An 18,825-nucleotide genomic window follows, 5' to 3' on the forward strand; every position below is an offset into this window, starting at 1 on the left:
ATTGGACCATTACCACGGTCAGAGAAAGGAAATGTATACGCAGTAACCTTAATATGTGATTAAGTAGCCATTCCATTTGCAAACAAAATCGCAATAGCTATATTCGAATCTTTTATTCTAAAGTGTGGTCCAATGTTTTGTTATTTCGAGATGTATTGAGTTCTTTTCTCTTCAAAATATATATTTAAAGGGGGAAGATGTAGATGTAGCAAGGCCGGGGAGTTAGTCGTTTTAAGTGAATGCGGCCTTATTGGATCCGCAACAAAAAATTCATAATTATAGGTTAAAAATGTTTAATAAATAACAAAAACAAAATAAAGACAAAAAAAATTTTTTTCATGATAACGGTCTGATCAACCATAATTTATAATACAAAAAAAACAAGAAAAAAATATTTCATTCAATTAAAAATGTTAATTTCATAATCAGTTTTATGTCTGTTATGGCTATACCCAAATAAAAATGTGCAATAAAAAAATAAATAGATTAAAAATTAAGCAAAAAAAATATATATTTACTGAGGCTAAATAAAAATAATAAAATAACTTCATTATTGTTCGGAGCAGCAGCCGTTAATAGCTCTTAAGTCACGTCTCTGTTTCTGTTATCGCGTTCAGCCTATGTACGCTCTCAGTGCATACACGCACACACTTACATATGTATGTAAAGTTATTACTTATTATATGCCACTGCTTCGACACTTCCTTCTCACTAGTCGATCGTTTCTATTCGCGCTTGCCACAGCTGCAGCTGCCCAAGCTTAGCGGAGCCTATACAGAGTGGACAAGCTTATATTCCATGTTCACAGCTGTGATTGATAGTGAAGCTGAGTTGACTTCTATCGACAAGTTACAGCATTTGCGGTCTTGTTTGAGCGGAGCGGCGTTGGACACCATTAGTTCGTTGGAGATGAGCGACGCTAATTATTTGTGGACGTTGACATGCAATCTTTCAAGAGGAGATGCAATTACTGCACCGTCAAGTGGCCCGCGTGACACCAGCAGAGGGCTGATACGCGAGCATGCAGGAAAGATAGCTGTTAGACTAATATTCGAGGAAGATTAGCACGAAAGTTTCTAAGAGAACTAGACATGCATTCAAAATAAACATAAAAATAAAAATACCACTACAATTACTAATTACTAGAATGGAGTGTAAGGATTAGTAATTTAATAAGAGGAAGAGAATTAGTGGTGGATATGATATGGTAGAGGGAATTATAATCCAAGAATAAGACCCTAAACGGTTCATGCAAGGAATAATTCGATCTACAAAGTGGAAGGTTAGGTTACGTTAGGTTCAGGCGGTAGCCTGGGGGAGTGATGAAACCCTCCCAAGCTCACTTGGACCTGTAGAAGGTCCGTTGTGGTGCCGCATGGGCGTGTGCCCCTTCTCAGTGCCTAAAAAACCGTGGAGAAACAGGCTGCTGCAAATTAAGGGCAGTCCCATCCGGAGGTTTGGATGAATCTGGACAAGGTCCCCGGTTTGATTTCGGACAGGTCCGAAATGTCTGTGAGGAAAGCGGCCCCGAGAATACGAAGACGACGATTTCCAAGGGCCGGGCAGTGGCAGAAGAAGTGGGGGACCGATTCCCCCTCTTCCTCGTCGCGACAACTCCTGCAGAAGTCGTTATGAGGGATTGACAGTCTAGAGGCATGAGTGCCGATCTGCCAGTGTCCCGTAATGGCTCGAGTAACTGCAGAGCACTGTGCTCTGCTGAGCCTATACAGCTCGGCTGAGCGCTTCTTCGATAGATATGGCCATATCAATCTTGAGATTTTACAGGAAACGGTTTGCTGCCATCTCCTATTGGCATTTTGCTCGAACAATTCGTGCGTGAGGAGCCTGCACGTAGCCAGAGGCATCGCTACCTGCTACCTACTAGCGGCATAAGGAGAGGAATTGTAGTACCCTGCCTTGCTAGCTCGTCGGCGGCGTCGTTCCCCTCGATGTCCCTGTGGCCTGGGACCCATATAAGGAAGAGGTCTAACTGCTCTGCGATCTCGTGCAGAGACCTGCGGCAGTCAATTACAGTCGCTGAGTTCGACGATATTGAGCTCAAAGCTTTAATAGCTGCTTGGCTGTCCGAGAAAACGCACACTAAGTGCGTGTCTAGAAGTAGTTTGGAGACGATGGAAATGGCCTCCTTGATGGCTACAACCTCCGCTTGGAACACACTGCAGTGGTCCGGGAGCCTGAAGCAATGACTGATGTTCAGCTCGCTGCAGTAGACTCCGCCTCCCACGCGGCCGTCTAACTTTGAGCCATCAGTGTAGAAGTGAACCGCATTTGCGGGTCCTGGTTCGCCCATCTTCCAGTCCTCCCTAAGTGGGATTGATACCTGGAAAGGCGTCGAGAGGTGATCACTAGGGACACAATAATCTGTCCTCTCTGGTAATTGCGGGTGTCTCGTCAGGATTCCCGAGTTCCCAACCGCGTACGCTTTCCACAGTCTGGCTTCTCTCATTCTGAGTGCGGAAAGTGTTGCCACTTTCTTTTCCATGAGATCTATGGGGAGGAGGTCCAGCACAGTATCCAGGGCTTCCCCTGGAGTAGTGCGTAGCCCGCCAGTTATGCATAGCTCTGCCATGCGTTGAACTCTGCTGAGTTTATTGAGGCATGTCCTTTTGTCTAAGGCTGGCCACCATACCACCACTCCATAGAGCATGATCGGTCTTATGATGGTGGTGTAAAGCCACCGAACTATATAGGGGGTTATTCCCTATCTTAGTCCGATGGCTTTCCTGCAAGTATAGGGGGTACTGTGGCCTTTTTTACTCTATCCTCTATGCTCAATTTCCAATCGAGCTTTCTATCGAGGATTAGACCAAGATACTTGGCGTTGTTGCTGAAGACTAGCGCTTCCCCACATAGTCTTGGGGGAATCAGTGCCGGAACTTTGTACTTCCTAGTGAAGAGCACCAGTTCCGTTTTAGACGGGTTGACGCCTAGACCACATTTGTCTGCCCATTTTGACATCTTCATGAGTGTGCTTGTCAGGCACTCACACAGCGTCTGCGGGAAATTACCCGAGAATGCTATAGCAACATCGTCCGCATACGCCACCACGCGGCAGCCACCCCCCTCTATCTCAAGCAGCAGTTCGTTCACTGCCACGTTCCATAGGAGGGGCGAGAGGACTCCGCCCTGCGGGGTGCCTCTACTGACAAATCTGGTGGACGTTGACGTCCCCAGTGATGCCTCAACCGTCCTGCATTGTAGCATCTGATCGATCAGGCTCACCGTCCGGGAGTCAACCCCCAGGTCCGTCAGTGCACCCGTGATGGCGGTCGGGAGGATGTTATTAAAGGCGCCTTCCATGTCGAGGAAGGCTACCAGGGTGTACTCCTTACAGTTGAGGGACGCTTCTATGATCGATGTGATCGTGTGTAGGGCCGTTTCGGTGGATCTTCCTTTCCGATAGGCATGCTGGGAGTCTGAGAATAGACTAGGCGGCATATTTACCGTGAGATGCATCCCCAAAAGCCGTTCCATCGTCTTCAGAAGGAAGGACGATAGACTTATGGGTCTGAAATCTTTGGGGGCAGTGTGCGAGGGCTTGCCTGCCTTGGGGATGAAGACGACTTTGGTATGAAGCCAGGTTTCCGGGATATATCCATGGGAGAAGATTCCCTCGTATATCCTTTTGAGCCAATTAGTGGCTTTTTGTCCAGCGTGAATCAGTTGGGCAGGGATGATGCCATCTGGTCCCGCAGACTTGTATGGTTTGAAGCTTTTTATTGCCCAGGAAATGTTCTCCTGGCTTAGCAGGTTCATGATAACACTTGAGACAACGGAGCGATGTAGTGTGGTCTGTTTTCATCGCAGCCGGGAAAGTGGGTGTTAAGGAGAAGATTTAGCGACTCATTGCTGGACGTTGTCCATGATTGGTCGGCATTCTTCAGGTAGCCCAGAGTGGGTGTAGTCTTCGAGAGAACTTTGCGCAAGCGCGAGGCTTCTGAGTTATTCTCAATGTCGCTACAGAACTTACGCCATGAGGCGCGTTTGGCTTTCCTCAGTTTTTTATTGTAAATTGACAGACTGGCCTTGTAATCGGCCCAGTTCTGCTCAACGTTTTCAGCCTTAGCTTTATTAAAGAGTCTCCGGGATGCTTTCCGGAGCTCCCCCAGTTTCGGTTTCCACCATTCAGGTTTCTTCCGGCCTCTGCACTTGCCAGAGGGGCAGGATTTATCGAGCGCCTCATTGCAGGCATCGGTAAATAGTTTAGCAAGTTGAGTCGTGGCTTCCCTGGAAATCTCTTCCTCAGGTGGAGTCTCAGGGAGAACACGACAGAGGTGGTCTGAGTACCGAGCGCAGTTTGTCCGCCTAAGGTTCCGGAATTGAGCTGGTCTCGGTAGTGAAAAAGAGAATACGGTTTCCACGTACCTGTGGTCCGAGAAGGAGTGCTCTTCCAGGACCCTCCAGGATACGATGTTCCCATGTATCTCATGATAGGCAAGTGTAAGGTCCAGGACCTCCTTGCGGTAAGGAGGTGGTAATGAAGGTGGGATCACTCCCCCTATTTAAAAGGACCATCTGAGTGGTCAGTAGATAGTTGAAAAGGTACTCACCCCTTTCGTTGGTGTCAGTGCTTCCCCACTGGCAGTGGTGTGCATTGGCGTCGCACCCTACGATTAGGCCGGTGTCCTTGGCCTCGCAGTCTGTGATTAGCGCCCTGAGCGCCTGTGGAGGGGGGTCTGGTTGGTCGTGACCCATGTACGTGGAGCAGATTCTCAGTGAGCACCCCTGGCCTTCGAGGCTCACTGCTGTTTGGTCTTCATTGCTGAAATTTGGGAGCAAAAATAAATGCAAATCTCTTTTTGCAAGGATGCAGGTGCGAGTTTTACCTGCGGTGTCAGCTACGTTTAGCTTATAGTCAGGAGTCCTCAGACCAGAGACCCTGTTTCCGAGGATCCAGGGCTCCTGAATGAGGACTATGTCGGCCCCACCTTTGGCTAGGTGGAGCAAGAGAGCAGCGCATGCTGCCTTACAATGGTGGAGGTTTATCTGCAGGAGTATCAGTGACATTCCTGAGGTTCACCTCCACCATTGTCCTGTCGTGGTCGCTCTCCGAAGAGTCCAACTCCTCCCCGACCCCGATGTGCTTGAGATCCCTAGTGAGATCGCTCACGTCTGACACGTAACCATCTAGGATGTCATCCGACACCACTGATGCCACGTCTGACACCGCAGGCTTGATCTCCATGCTAGGGATCTCCGGGGGCTCCAGATCTGGCTCGACCGTCGGTTGCATGCCCTTAGAGTCGGACTTGTACGGTACTACGACTACCTTCTTGTAGCCGTAGCCCACGGCGCCCTCCGTGTCGTGGAGAAGTCTAACCGACTCCTCGTTCAGGACGAGGATGATTTGGCGCCTCTGCCCGTTGCTCTCCTCTACCTTGGCCACCTTCCAATCGGCTGTGGGAAGGTGCGGATTGCAGACCTGCAGAATCCGGAGAATCTTATCCGGCTCTGCAGGCTTCGCCGAGACCCACGCTCTGGCCCTCGGCTTGCTGGGGATGTCCTCCCACTTCACGGCCTCCAGCTGGGCTCCTGGGTAGACCTCCTTGAGCGATGCTACCGCCTTCGCGTAGAGGGCCGCCGAGCGAGCATCTTGGCAGGCGATGGCTTTCACCCTGCCTTGGTGCCACCCGGCGTCCTCACACTTGGGCGGTGGTCCTCCATTCTCCTCCAACTCCTGGAGGAAACGGTCTTGGAGCTCGTTTTCCACGAGGTGCCACTTGTCCCTAGGGATCTGCCCGTCCTTAGAGCCCCTATCTAGGACTCCAATCAGGGTTTTTCCTCTCGCCACCTCGGCAAACGAGCGGTTGCTCAGTGTCTTCGTCCTCTTGGCCTGTTGGACTTGTGTGGCGGTGTCCTCCGCCGAGCGTTGCCGCTTGCTTGGGGCCTTGGCTGTGGCCTTGCCAGCTTTGGCTGGCTGGTAGTCGGGCAGGACTGTCTTGGCCACTCGCCACGATTCGATTCCCTGGGCAGACGCCAGGAACACCGGGTCGTCGTTGCCCAGGATGAAGGCCGCAAGTCTTTTGTCTTGGAACTTGGGCCTATCTTTCGAGGCAGAGGCGCCGCCTGCCGGGGTTGTCAAGGGATCCCCGGTCCCAAGGGTTCTGCCAGCCGCGATATCGCTCTGCATGGTCGCCCCCCCGGTAACCGGGTCGCCCTTGGGGCCCCCCGACGTGGATTGGCCCGATTGGCTTTTCGGTCCTCTCCTCACAGCGCCTGCTGCCTCGAGACGGTGGACCGACTTAGTCTCCTTCCCCGTCTTTTTGGGCACTGGTTTCCCAGATGCGTTTGTAGAGGGATGGTCTTTTCCCTCCGGCACTTTAGGAGGAGTGCCGTGCTCCATTGCGGTGTTTTTTGTTTGAATAGTTAAATATGGCATATTTCATCCCACCAGTAGGCGGGAAGGGGTTAGTCGCCCGGGGCATAGCCCGCGTGCCCCGGGAAGCCTTATTAAAACTGGAGGTCAGCAGGTATCCAGAGTCCGCATATAAGCGACCGAGCACCCCCTCGGCCATGCATCCCTCGGCATATGACAGTGTCACCTTGGATTGGGGTTATTTCACTGAGAGTTTTCATCTCTCCGCCCGACTACAATTAGCCAGCATCCTGGCAGAGACATGACCGTACCAGGACCTGTTTCCAGCCGCCCTCACGGGGAGAGTATAGTCGCACTTCCGCCGTTGTGTACAGTTACGGCGGGTGCCGGTTCGCTCGTGCCCACCTGTATCCTATGACGCGGAGCACAGTCGCCTTGGATCCAGGGCAAGCCATGAACCCGAGGCGCCTGTGCCCCGTTCCGAGTCTACAGTTGTGACGAGCCGACCCGACATCCGTTTATCCCCCTGTAGCACCCGACGGCTGACGGCCAAAGTGGAAGGAACAACGGTATAAAATTTCTAGTAAGTCTAATAGGAATCGTGAAGTTTATGCGGCTCAACAGATCAGGGCTGTCTATGTCACCCCTGATCAAGTTGTGCATAAATATCACACCAAGCTTTTTTCTACGGTTAACTAAAGATGGGAGGTTTACTAATAGCAGTCTACTAGAGTAAGATGTGAGTCTTACACCCGCATCCCAGTTAAGGCCCCGCAGAGCAAAGAGTAAAAAGTTTTTCTGTACTAATTCTATACGGTCCTGGTGTACTATGTACTGAGGGCACCATACAAAGGAGCCGTATTCTAAGATCGGACGAACAAGCGAGGTATAGAGAGTCTTTGTTATATAGGGGTCGTCAAATTCCTTTGACCACCTCTTTATAAACCCAAGCACGCCCATGGCCTTATTTACCATGGTAGAAATGTGTTCGGAAAACTTAACTTGTGGTCTAACATAACACCGAGATCATCCACCAGGGTAATTCTCTCAAGAGAACTACCAAATAGGGTATAGGAGCCAACAAAGGGCTAGAACGATGAAATGTCATAACTTTGCATTTCGAGGCAAATACAATTACAATACTACATTAGCTATTCTCAAAAATCGATTTGCAAATAAACGTCTCATTCTACAGACACACATTAGAGAAATATTTGGGCTGGCGCGTGGGGAGTCATCTGTTGTTTCGCTGCAGGCGTTTACGGACGCCGACACTTTTCATATTCGCGCGTTGATGCGCTGGCAACTAAGGAGGAAATATCCACCACTAATTCTCTTCCTCTTATTAAATTATTAATCCTTACACACCTTTCTATTAATTAGTAACTGTAGTGGTATTTGTACTTTGATTGCATGCTTAGTTTCTTAGTAAGTTTAGTACTAATTTTCCTCGAATGTTAGTCTAATAGCTATCTTTCTTGCATGTTCGCGTTTGGTTCGGCTACGCACCGCGCGTCATGCGGCAGCGCTCCTCGGTCGGTTGGGCGGGAGGAGGGCTGCGTTTTGCCTGGGATCCGCGCGTAACAGCCTTCTGCTGGTGTCACACGGGCCACTTGACGGTGCAGTAACTGCATCGCCTCTTGAAAGATGCAGTCATTGCATGTCAACGTCCACAAAAAAATAGCTGATTGCATCATCGTCCACCCACTCTGGAAGAATTTGGACAGGCAGACTCAAGTTAAATGGGAAGCAGCGTCAATTGCCTGCGAAAGGGTCATCACGTAAAAGATTGTAAATCAGGTCCCTGCCGTACTTGCCAATCGAAGCACCACCAACAGAGCCTTTCCATACTGTTTCTTCAATTGAGCCATAGCCAAATCATACCGCCATGGTTGCATTGTCGCCATCCTCGACGATATATCCCAGCATCCGTCTGAGCCTGTTCTATTAGCCACCGTCGTCGTTCTCGTAAAAAACAGCGCTGGAACTTTCATGCCATGTCGCGCATTGTTGGACTCGGGCTCGCAGTTGCATTTCGTAACTACTCGTCTAGCTAATCAGCTTCAACTGCGAAAAATCGAGCTGCTTACGGCAGTCTCTGGCATAGGAGATTACGGACAGTCAACCTCGCGTCTCAATTAGCACTGATAATTGGCCTATACCTTTGAATGTCCAGCTTGCTGATCCTTCGTGCCATAAGCCGCAGCGGATTGAGCTGCTCATCGGAGCCGGACTTTTCTTTGAGTTGCTGTGTGTGGGACAAAAGTCAGCTGGCGCCTGGATTAACTTTGCTACAGACGACACATTTTGGATGGATTCTATCTGGTGGCGGGCACTCGGCCCTCAACTCCTCGTCGTTTATCGCAACCTAATCTTCGGATGACACCAATCAGAGCACTCGGCTCGATGACTTGGTTCGTCAATTTTGGGAACTGGAGCATATCTTTGAGCCAATCGCTAGGGCAACCAAGGAGGAACTTCACTGCGAGGAACACTTCGTCAACCAACATACTCGCCTACCCTCAGGGGAAACTCTGAAGTTTAGAGTCCTTGTGAGATTCCTATTTGCAAGCAAAGCGGTGCTTGGAAAACTTGGAGCGCAAGTTCGTGCGTAATCCAGCTCTTCATGAAAAATATTCGGCATTCATGAAGGAGTACCTGTCCCTCGATCATATGTCTCTGGTGCCCAAGGAAGATAGGCACAAGTGCAAATATTTCTTGCCACATAATTGCGTCATCAAAGAGGACAGCTCCACAACAAAGCTGAGGGTCGTATTCGACGGCTCTGCAGCTACCACATTTGTTCTTTCGTTAAATGATCTGCTTGTGTCTGGTCCCACCATTCAGGCCAAGCTATTTCACACAATCATCCGTTTTCGTACATTTTCCATTGCTCGTACAGGTGATATCGGTAAAATGTATAGGTGTATGCGCGTCTCAATGCCTGACACCATGCTCCAATGCATATTGTGGAGGGACTCTTTTGACGACGACATACAGACCTTCAAATTAAACACAGTCACCTATGGGACTAAGCCTGCATCGTTTTTAGCTATTCGAGCTATGCATCAGCTAGCCATGGATGAGTGGTCTTCGTATCCATTGCGGTCGGAAGCCATTCTACAGGACTTCTACGTAAACGACATGATATCTGGAGGCAATTCGGTCGAGGAAGTGCGAGATATTATGCGTCAAACCACGGATCTTCTTGCTCGAGGGAACTTTCAATTGCGGAAATGGTGTTCCAATTCCCCTGATGTGCTTCGTAAAGTCCCAGAGGCTGAAAGGGAAAGTTTTCTGAAGCTGGATGATGGCAGTGATGTAACCAAAGCGCTTGGGCTCATTTGGGAGCCCCATAAGGACAACTTTTTGTTTACATTTGCTCCTCAAATCGCTGTCGCCTATGTACGCTCTCAGTGCATACAAGCATAAAGTTAAAGTTCGACCCTTGCTTCTCACTAGTCGGTCGTTCCTATTGGAGGCAGTCGGTCTGCAGTACTCTTTGTCGCCCAAAACGCCTAACATCTACATCTAAGTCCACGGCCACGGCCTCGAACAAAAAAAACACACACAAACAATACCAACAATAAACGTCGAATTGTAGCCTTAAAAACGGATCAGTTATTTTCTTGTAAATTTTGGATTCAGAGTTGCCGAAGAAGCTCGGCAGCTTCCAACAATTATATTACGTTATTTTTAAAAAGGAGGGCGATGTAGTATGCACACACAAAGTACACGCTGTACCTAGTATATGTGAAAGAACACCTATTGTAACATTTTGTTGGAATCTTTACGTAAAATCAATCCTCGGGCATAGTTCAAGTTCGACCGCGCAATTATGCCCCGAGCTATCATATGTACAGCCGTTAAGCTTACATAACTTGACGGCGCAAGGAATATGATCCACTGCATGTGCATACGATATTCTTTCTCACGCTTATTAAGCTTATACATAATGCGGCCGTTCCGCTGGCGACGTTTCTGACAGAGCAGCTACGCGGCCTTAACCAAGTAAGCTTTAAATTATAAGATATCAAATCAGTCAATAAATTTCTTAAAGCCAATAAATAGATAGAAGTAAAAAAAATTAATACACAAAAAAAAAATATTAAGTATATATACATAAGTACACCTAATTCTGTTTTTACGCAGTCTTTTTATACTATATATTAGATTTGTGGTAAAAGTGGATGTGTGTAACGTCCAGAAGGAATCGTTTCCGACCCCATAAAGTATATATATTCTTGATCAGCATCAATAGCCGAGTCAATTGAGCCATGTCTGTCTGTCCGTCCGTCCGTCTGTCCGTCTTACCGTCCGTCCGTCTGTCCGTCCCTATTAGCGCCTAGTGCTCAAAGACTATAAGAGCTAGAGCAACGATGTTTTGGATCCAGATTTCTGTGATATGTCACTGCTACAAGAATTTTTTTTAAAATTTCGCCCCGTCCACTTCCCACTTCCACTAAATTGGATCGTAGAAATTTTATAGCCAGAATCAAGAAAACAATTTCATTCTTTCTCGCTCTGTCTCTCTCTAACACACAGGTTTCATGGTCGGTCTTGCCAATTGCAAAATATGAGTTCAAGGAACCTATAAGAGCCATAGCAACCAAATTTGGTATCCACACCCCTGTGATATCGGACCTTGACCGTTTTGTGTCACAATTTCGCCACACCCCCTTCCGCCCCCGCAAAGGACGAAAATCTGGGGCATCCACAAAACTTAGAGACTATTAAGGCTAGAGTAACCAAATTTGGTATCCGCACTTCTTTTAGATCTCACTATAAAACGTATAACTCAAAATTTCGCGTCTCTCCCGCTCGCACACATTGTGGCTCAATGTAGCCATACTGACTATGTATCGGGTAGAAAAGTAGAGTTGCGGTCGCCGCAGCAACTCACAACGTTCCCCCTCGTTGTGCTCTATAATTATCGTTAGTATAATTTTACTGCGGGTGTCTATTTGAGTGCTTGCTTACATTGGTGTTGTTTTAGGACTGCATTGGTTAAGTGCGTTCTACACTTGTGTTTTGTTGCCGTATTTTTTAATGGGTTACAGATCTCTGTTTACACCCGAACAGTCATTACTTATCTTATGTGATTTCTTTAGAGATCAGTTTGTTGGATACAACCCTTACATTTGTGTTCGAGCTCCCCCATTGAGTGTGGTGAGCGTTGGCGTCGCAGCCTATTAGTAGGTCTATGTCCGACCTCTCGCTGTCGTTGGCTAGTTTGCGAACAAGGTCGTTGGGAGGATCGTTTTCCTCATGGGCCATGTAGGACCACATCAGCCTTAGATGAGTCCCTTTTATCTCTAGGCTTGCCGCAGTGCTGTCGCCATCGCTATAATTATGGAGCAGAAAGATATTTAGGTGCTTTCTGGCAAGAATGCAGGTGCGGGTTTTACCTTAATGTTGAGCTACAATCATCTTTTAATCCTTCGACCCCAGTCCACAAACCATGTCTCCAAGGTTCCTGTAGTAGGGCTACGTGTGCTCCGCTCTCTTCGAGGCGGAGTATAAGAGCAGCGTATGCTGCTTTACAGTGGTGGAGGTTTATCTGAAGGAGCCTCAAGGACATCCTTAGAGTTCTCCACCACTGTAATGTCGGCGTCTGGATCGTCTTCGACTTCCTCGTGGCAACACATCGCCGTGAAGTCGCATCTCAGCGTGCCATCGGTGGAGTAGCCTTCTTGGTCTATATCCGTCATGTCTATATCGTCGGGTCTTATCGTCGGGTGCTTCGATTTCAGAGTCAGCGTCCTGCTCGACTGGCTTGTCGACAGGACGCGCCCCGGCCGCTGCATCCGACTTATAGACCTTTACAGTCACTGCGCTGAACCCAAAGTTGAGCTCGCCTTTGGCAGCCTCAATCGGCGCCAGCGACCCCAGGGTCCAGACAGTTTTTTCAGCAGCTCGAAGCAGCGGTCGGCCAGTGCCGCTTCCACCCACTTCCACTGGTTCTTGGGAATTCGCGAGTCCGCGCTGCCTTTGTCCAGGACGCCATTCAGCGCCCTTTTTTTGGCAATCTGCGCGAACGAGGTATTTGGCAGTACTCTGGAGCACTTCGGTGCTGGTCCAGGAGTCTCCTGCGAGCGCTGCCTCTTTGGCTGAGGTCTTCTTCGGTGCTTCTTTGCCAAAGTTCGGCAGCACCTTCGAGGCCCACTCAACCTTCAGCCGCAGGATTGCATAGCCACTCTGCCAAGGTATCGGTTTTGGGAGCCGATTCACCACCCACCCCGGATCCCGGATGGGACCCCGTTGGGCTCTCCCTAGCATCTTGCGCCGCGCAGGTTTTCTCTGCTGATTTGCGAGTTGGGCCAGGCCTTTGGGCCGCTGCCTTCTCCTGTTTGGGATTGCTCCCTGTTGGCATTTGGGGAGCGACAGACTCATTTTGGTTTTTGGTTTTGTTTTTGTATTCTTCCATTCTTTTCCCACGAGCTGCAGAGAACAGGTACGGTCCGTCCGGGCAGAGATCCAGGTTGCCCCGATAAGGCATACTTAGAAAAGGGGGCTGCCAAGTCCCTGAGCTCTCCTTTAACGACTGGGCTAGTTTTATATACCGGGCCCCCAGCCAAGCTGACTCTCGGCACGGGTCGAATAACAAACTTAGTCCGGCCCGGTGTGAGATGAATGTGGGGGGTTGGGATGTGGGTAGGTAGTGTGTAGGGATAGAGGAGTGTGTGAGGTACTTATACGAGGCGGCACCACAAGCGCATCGTCAGTGTTGCTACTTCGCAAACACCCGCTGGCTGTCCGGGGCTGCTTATTTTCGGTACTCTTCCTAGGGATTTCCGCTTATTCGTAGCTGACCTACCTATATAGGTAGGTCGTTCGTTATCCGTAACCTGCGACCCGTCCGGTGGCTTTAGCTAGGCCCCCTTTGAGTCACCTCACCAGCTCATTAGACCAGACCGCAGATATAACAAATGGCCATTTACGCCATTTCTCCATAATATCGAAAATATATTTTTGGACTCTTGGTCCAACCCACATGATATCATTTGAACTTTTATTGTTTGTGGTTTTTTCTGAAGCATCGAAAAATACCCTCAGCTTTGTCGTTAGACTGTAATCTCTTATGACTCCTTGATGACGCAAATAATATTTTCCATCTTCTTTGGATTCTACCATATGTCCTAAGTTTGTATATTCATCATAGCTCACAAACAACGGTCAACACTTTTCCCCCTTTGCTGTCTGACGAAACAAAAAAGACAACGCAGACACGGTCTCTCACTGAGCGGAATACTTTTTGTCTCTTCGCTTGTGTTATATGTTTCAGGCTTTCGGTTGAGCCGATCGTTTCTCGCAATAACACAATAACTTAAAGAGACACTTTTGATCATGCGCTTACAGAAAAAGTGTCTTTAGATGAGCAGAACCAAAAAAGTGTCTGAGTAAAGTGATTTTAGTTTTTTTCGTGTATATGTTTATTTATTCATGTTTCCCGCATCTTTTGGGCTATTGTATGGTAATATGTATATTTATTTGCAAAATTTGCAAACGAACATTTTAGTTTTGCTTTTCTCGATTCATTTTAAGCTCCAATAGTCAAACCGCATACAATTCACAAAGGCGAGTGATCGTTGCCATAGGCACCACACGTACAATAACGCATGCATACGCAAAAAAATATTTAAATGGTTTTTTAACCACATACCTCCCATTCTCATCTCTTCTTGTTGTTTCCAAGAAATGCTTCTCGCAAAAATCTTCTTCTACGTCATTCTATTCACTTTCCAATTCCCAGAACCGTTTTAAGTCAACCGCTGTTCAGGCCAGCAGCAAATAATTGCCAAGCACTGTGCCAACTCCGTGCGCTCCGGTCCCAACTCGCTCTCGCGCGCTCGGAGGGGCGCTTGGGAGATTTTACGATCCACGATCCACCCGGCGCTCAAGCCAGCATAGAGCATAGACCATAAGGCTTAAGTTAGTTACGCTTCCACCCCCAATTCAAACGGCCGATCTACTGCGCGACCCCCGAACCAAATACACAGCGACATATATCTACCACGAAACACAACGATCTTTTACATTTCTTGCGATGGCTACTAGGAGGTTCACTGGATCAACGATTTTGATGTTGGAGAATTGATCTTCGATCCGCCCCACTACAAACATTGGTCCTTCGAGCCGGATCTGCACCTTCCCCATAAGGAGAAGCTTACCCCAGCCAGCATCGGCGGATCGCTCCAAGTTCAAGATAAGTACTCTTCGATTGCGCCCAACACCAGTGCAGTGATTTTGCGTTCAGCCTCCGGTCCAGTGTAAATAATATTCCTACCTCTCCCAGCTACCAGCTGAGCATTGGTTGCTGACATATGCACATGCATACAAGCACATGTACACATCGCAACGCAATCCCAGCGGCTGACAACAAACATAAAGTCATATTCTTGCAATTACTTTGTTGTTTTTTCCGTGCATGCTCAACGTTCCAAAGTTTTTCGGTTTTATAAATAAATAAAATAAATTACTGCGTCTCCATATTTAACTAATTATATTGCCAACAAAAATAACACACGATCCATACATACGGCACAACATATGTATTTATCTTACATATACATACATACGTACGCATTTTAAATTAGCATATTCTTGCACATCTATATAATATACATTGTATATAAAACGGTTATCCACCGTCTTAACCGTTGTTTTACATCTCGCCAAAAGGGTGGTTCGTCAACCCAAGCCGCGGTACATAGCACTTACAGCCATACATACAAACATACAAGCAGCAGCAGCGGTGCATTCTTTTCGTTTTTCTTTTCGCTTCTCCACCGTTTGCTTGCTTTTTAGTTAGGTTAGGTTAACCCGGACGGCCCTCAGCGGGGCCACGCATAGGCCAATCTGGCCCTTATTTATCCGGATAGGGGGGTGTATGAACCGTCGCGGGAGTGTTTATGTGGTTATAAAGTCCCCGAGAATCGAGGTGTTTTTAGCATAGGCCAGCAGTTCCTGTGGCGTCCTTTTGGAGGCATCTTCCAGTGATGCCAGCACTGGGGCGCCCAGGTATCTCCTCCTTGCCCTTGAGAGAGCCGGACAGTTGCAGATGAGATGTTCCAGGGTTTCGATAGCCCCAGGTTCATCACATTTCCTACAACTGTCTCTGTTGGTGATTCCTAGCTTTGCTGCATGTGCAGCAGCCAGACAGTGACCTGTAAGTATTCCCACTAGCAATCTACAGTCCTTTCGTGGTAGGTGCAGTAGGTAGTGGCTAAGTTTCTCGTTGCGTTCCTTGCACATAATCTTCGAGGTTCTGCAGGTGGTGGTACTACTCCACCTGCTATCAGTCTGTGTTCTAGCCTGCTTCTCTAGATCACCTTGCAGCGTTCTAAGGGAGACAGGCACGTTCTCGGTTCTCCTATTCTCCAGCTCGACGCCCTCCTTAGCTAGTTCGTCCGCCGCTTCGTTTCCTTCGATGCCCTGGTGGCTGGGAACCCAATAGATCCGCACTGTCTTTGTCGTGCTTAGGATGTCTAGTGCCTCCCTGCTCGCCAAGACACTTCTGGAACTGACCGCGAACGACTGCATGGATCTTATCGCCGCTTGGCTGTCGACGAATAGGTTGACCGCATCGTGTGCTCGTTCTGTAAGGAGAGCGACCTCAGCTGCTTTCCCGATGGCAAAAACTTCTGCCTAGAATATACTGCATTGGTCCGGTAGCTTATACGACAGCCTTATCTCAGGGTCTGTACATTATAGGCCCGCTCCTACTCCTCCGTCCATCTTGGAGCCGTCTGTGTATATATTGAGGTGCTCAGTTTAGTCCCTTCCAATTTTCCAGTCTTCAGGTCCCAAAGATGTGGTTGTTTTGACGTCAAGGCAAGTTTGGGGGGTCATGTAATCAGTTGATCTGGTCATTTCCCTGCCGATTGAACTATGCCCGTATCCTTGTGGCGATAGATTTCCTGATGCTATGAGGCGTTGTGCTGCCTTTCCCGCAATCAGGCGAGCGTGAGTGTCCAGGGGGTCGATTCCGAGTACAGTTTCGAGTGCTTTTGTTGGGGTTGACCTCAGCCTCCCTGTAATACAGAGCAGTGCCTGTCGCTGAGTCTTTTCCATAAGCTTATGGTATGTCTTTTTTTCAGGAGCCTGCCACCACACTAAGGCTCCATACAGCAGAGTTGGTCGCACCACCGAGATGTAGATCCAGTGCATTAGAGCAGGTGACAGGCCCCATGTGCTGCTGAGCATCTTCATGGATGCATAAAGCGCAATGGTAGCCTTCTTCACCCTTTCCACTACCACTACTCTATGCCAGCTTGCTGTCCAGTACTGTGCCTAGGTATTTCACCTGTGATTTTGGAGTCAGCCTAGTCAGCGTTTTAGTTGTTGGGAGAATATTTTTCGGTGCCGTGCTTGACCGTAACGGAACGCCAAGTGACGCGCTACCCTGCATTTCGAGGGTAAATTTTTGTTTGTTTTTGTTTTTGGACGTTGACATGCAATGACTGCATCTTTCAAGAGGCGATGCAATTACTGCACCGTCAAGTGGCCCGTGTGACACCAGCAGGAGGCTGTTACGAGAGCATGCAGGAAAGATAGCTGTTAGACTAATATTCGAGGAAGATTAACACGAAAGTTTCTAAGAGAACTAGACATGCATTCAAAATAAACATAACGAGGGGGAACGTTGTGAGTTGCTGCGGACACCGCAACTCTACGGTTATACCCGATACTAAGTCAGTATGGCTCTCCTCCGGCAGACGCCTCTAATATTAAACGACACAACAAAGAGTGCGTGCGAGAGAGACAGAAAATCAGTCTGAGCGTGACGTCGGGCGCTGCGTAGCCACTGCAAATTGATTTGTTCCTTTTGGCTATAAAAATGATCTGATCTAAACCAGATTCAGCAATCTGATAGATATGGTCGTTATCTATGATTCTGCGTTTTTAGTTTTCTCGAATCTGAAATATTGTGGATGCAACAGATTTTCGTCTTTTGTGTGGGCGGAAGGGGGTGGGGCGAAATTTTGAGATACACGTTTTATAGTTAGATCTAACAGGAGTGCGGATACCAAATTTGGTTACTCTAGCCTTAATAGTCTCTGAGATTTTTGCATATCCCCAGATTTTCGTCCTTTGCGGGGGCGGAAGGGGGTGTGGCGAAATTTTGAAACAAACTCGTCTCGGTCCGATATATTAGGAGTGTGGATACCAAATTTGGTTGCTCTAGCTTTTGTAGTCTCTGCGATCTTGGCGCTAATGTTTTACTCTAAGCAAAGCCGCCTAAGCTACGTGTGTGTTAGAGAGAGACAGGGCGAGAAAAAATGAAATTGTTTTCTTGATGCTGGCTATAACAATAATACGATCCAATTCAGATTCCGCAGTCTTAAAGATATGGTCATTTTCTACAATTCTACGTTTTTGGTTTTCTCATATCTTTAAAATTGTGGATGCCACAGATTTTCGTCCTTTGTGGGGGCGGAAGTGGGCGGGGCGAAGTTTTGAACTATTATTGTAGCAGTGACATATCACAGAAGTCTAGATCCAAAACATCGTTGCTCTAGCTCTTATAGTCTTTGAGCACTAGGCGCTGAAGCGGACGGACAGACGGACAGACGGACGGACGGACAGACAGACAGGGCTCAATCGACTCGGCTATTGATGCTGATCAAGAATATATATACTTTATGGGGTCGGAAACGATTCCTTCTGGACGTTACACACATCCACTTTTACCACAAATCTAATATACCCCAATACTCATTTTGAGTATCGGGTATAATAAGAGGAAGAGAATTAGTGGTGGATATGATATGGTAGAGGGAATTATAATCGGAGCATAAGACCCTAAACGGTTCATGCAAGGAATAATTCGATCTACAAAGTGGAAGGAACAACGGTATAAAATTTCTAGTAAGTCTAATAGGAATCGTGAAGTTTATGCGGCTCAACAGATCAGGGCTGTCTATGTCACCCCTGATCAAGTTGTGCATAAAAATCACACCAAGCATTTTTCTACGGTTAGCTAAGGATGGGAGGTTTACTAATAGCAGTCTACTAGAGTAAGATGGGAGTCTCACACCTTCATCCCAGTTAAGGCCCCGCAGAGCAAAGAGTAAAAAGTTTTTCTGTACTGATTCTATACGGTCCTGGTGTAGTTTGTACTGCGGGCACCATACACAGGAGCCATATTCTAAGATCGGACAAACAAGCGAGGTATAGAAAGTCTTTATTATATAGGGGTCGTCAAATTCCTTTGACCACCTCTTTATAAACCCAAGCACGCCCATGGCCTTATTTACCATGGTAGAAATGTGTTCGGAAAACTTTAACTTGTGGTCTAACATAACACCCAGATCATCCACCAGGGTAATTCTCTCAAGAGAACCACCAAATAGGGTATAGGGAGCCAACAAAGGGCTAGAACGATGAAATGTCATAACTTTGCATTTCGAGGCATTAAGGTGTAACAAGTTTGCACAACACCATGACTGAAAGTTATTGAGATCGGATTGCAAGCGAGAATGAAA

This window comes from Drosophila miranda, chromosome XR (assembly GCF_003369915.1).
Source record: "Drosophila miranda strain MSH22 chromosome XR, D.miranda_PacBio2.1, whole genome shotgun sequence".
In the NCBI taxonomy this organism is placed as follows: domain Eukaryota; kingdom Metazoa; phylum Arthropoda; class Insecta; order Diptera; family Drosophilidae; genus Drosophila; species Drosophila miranda.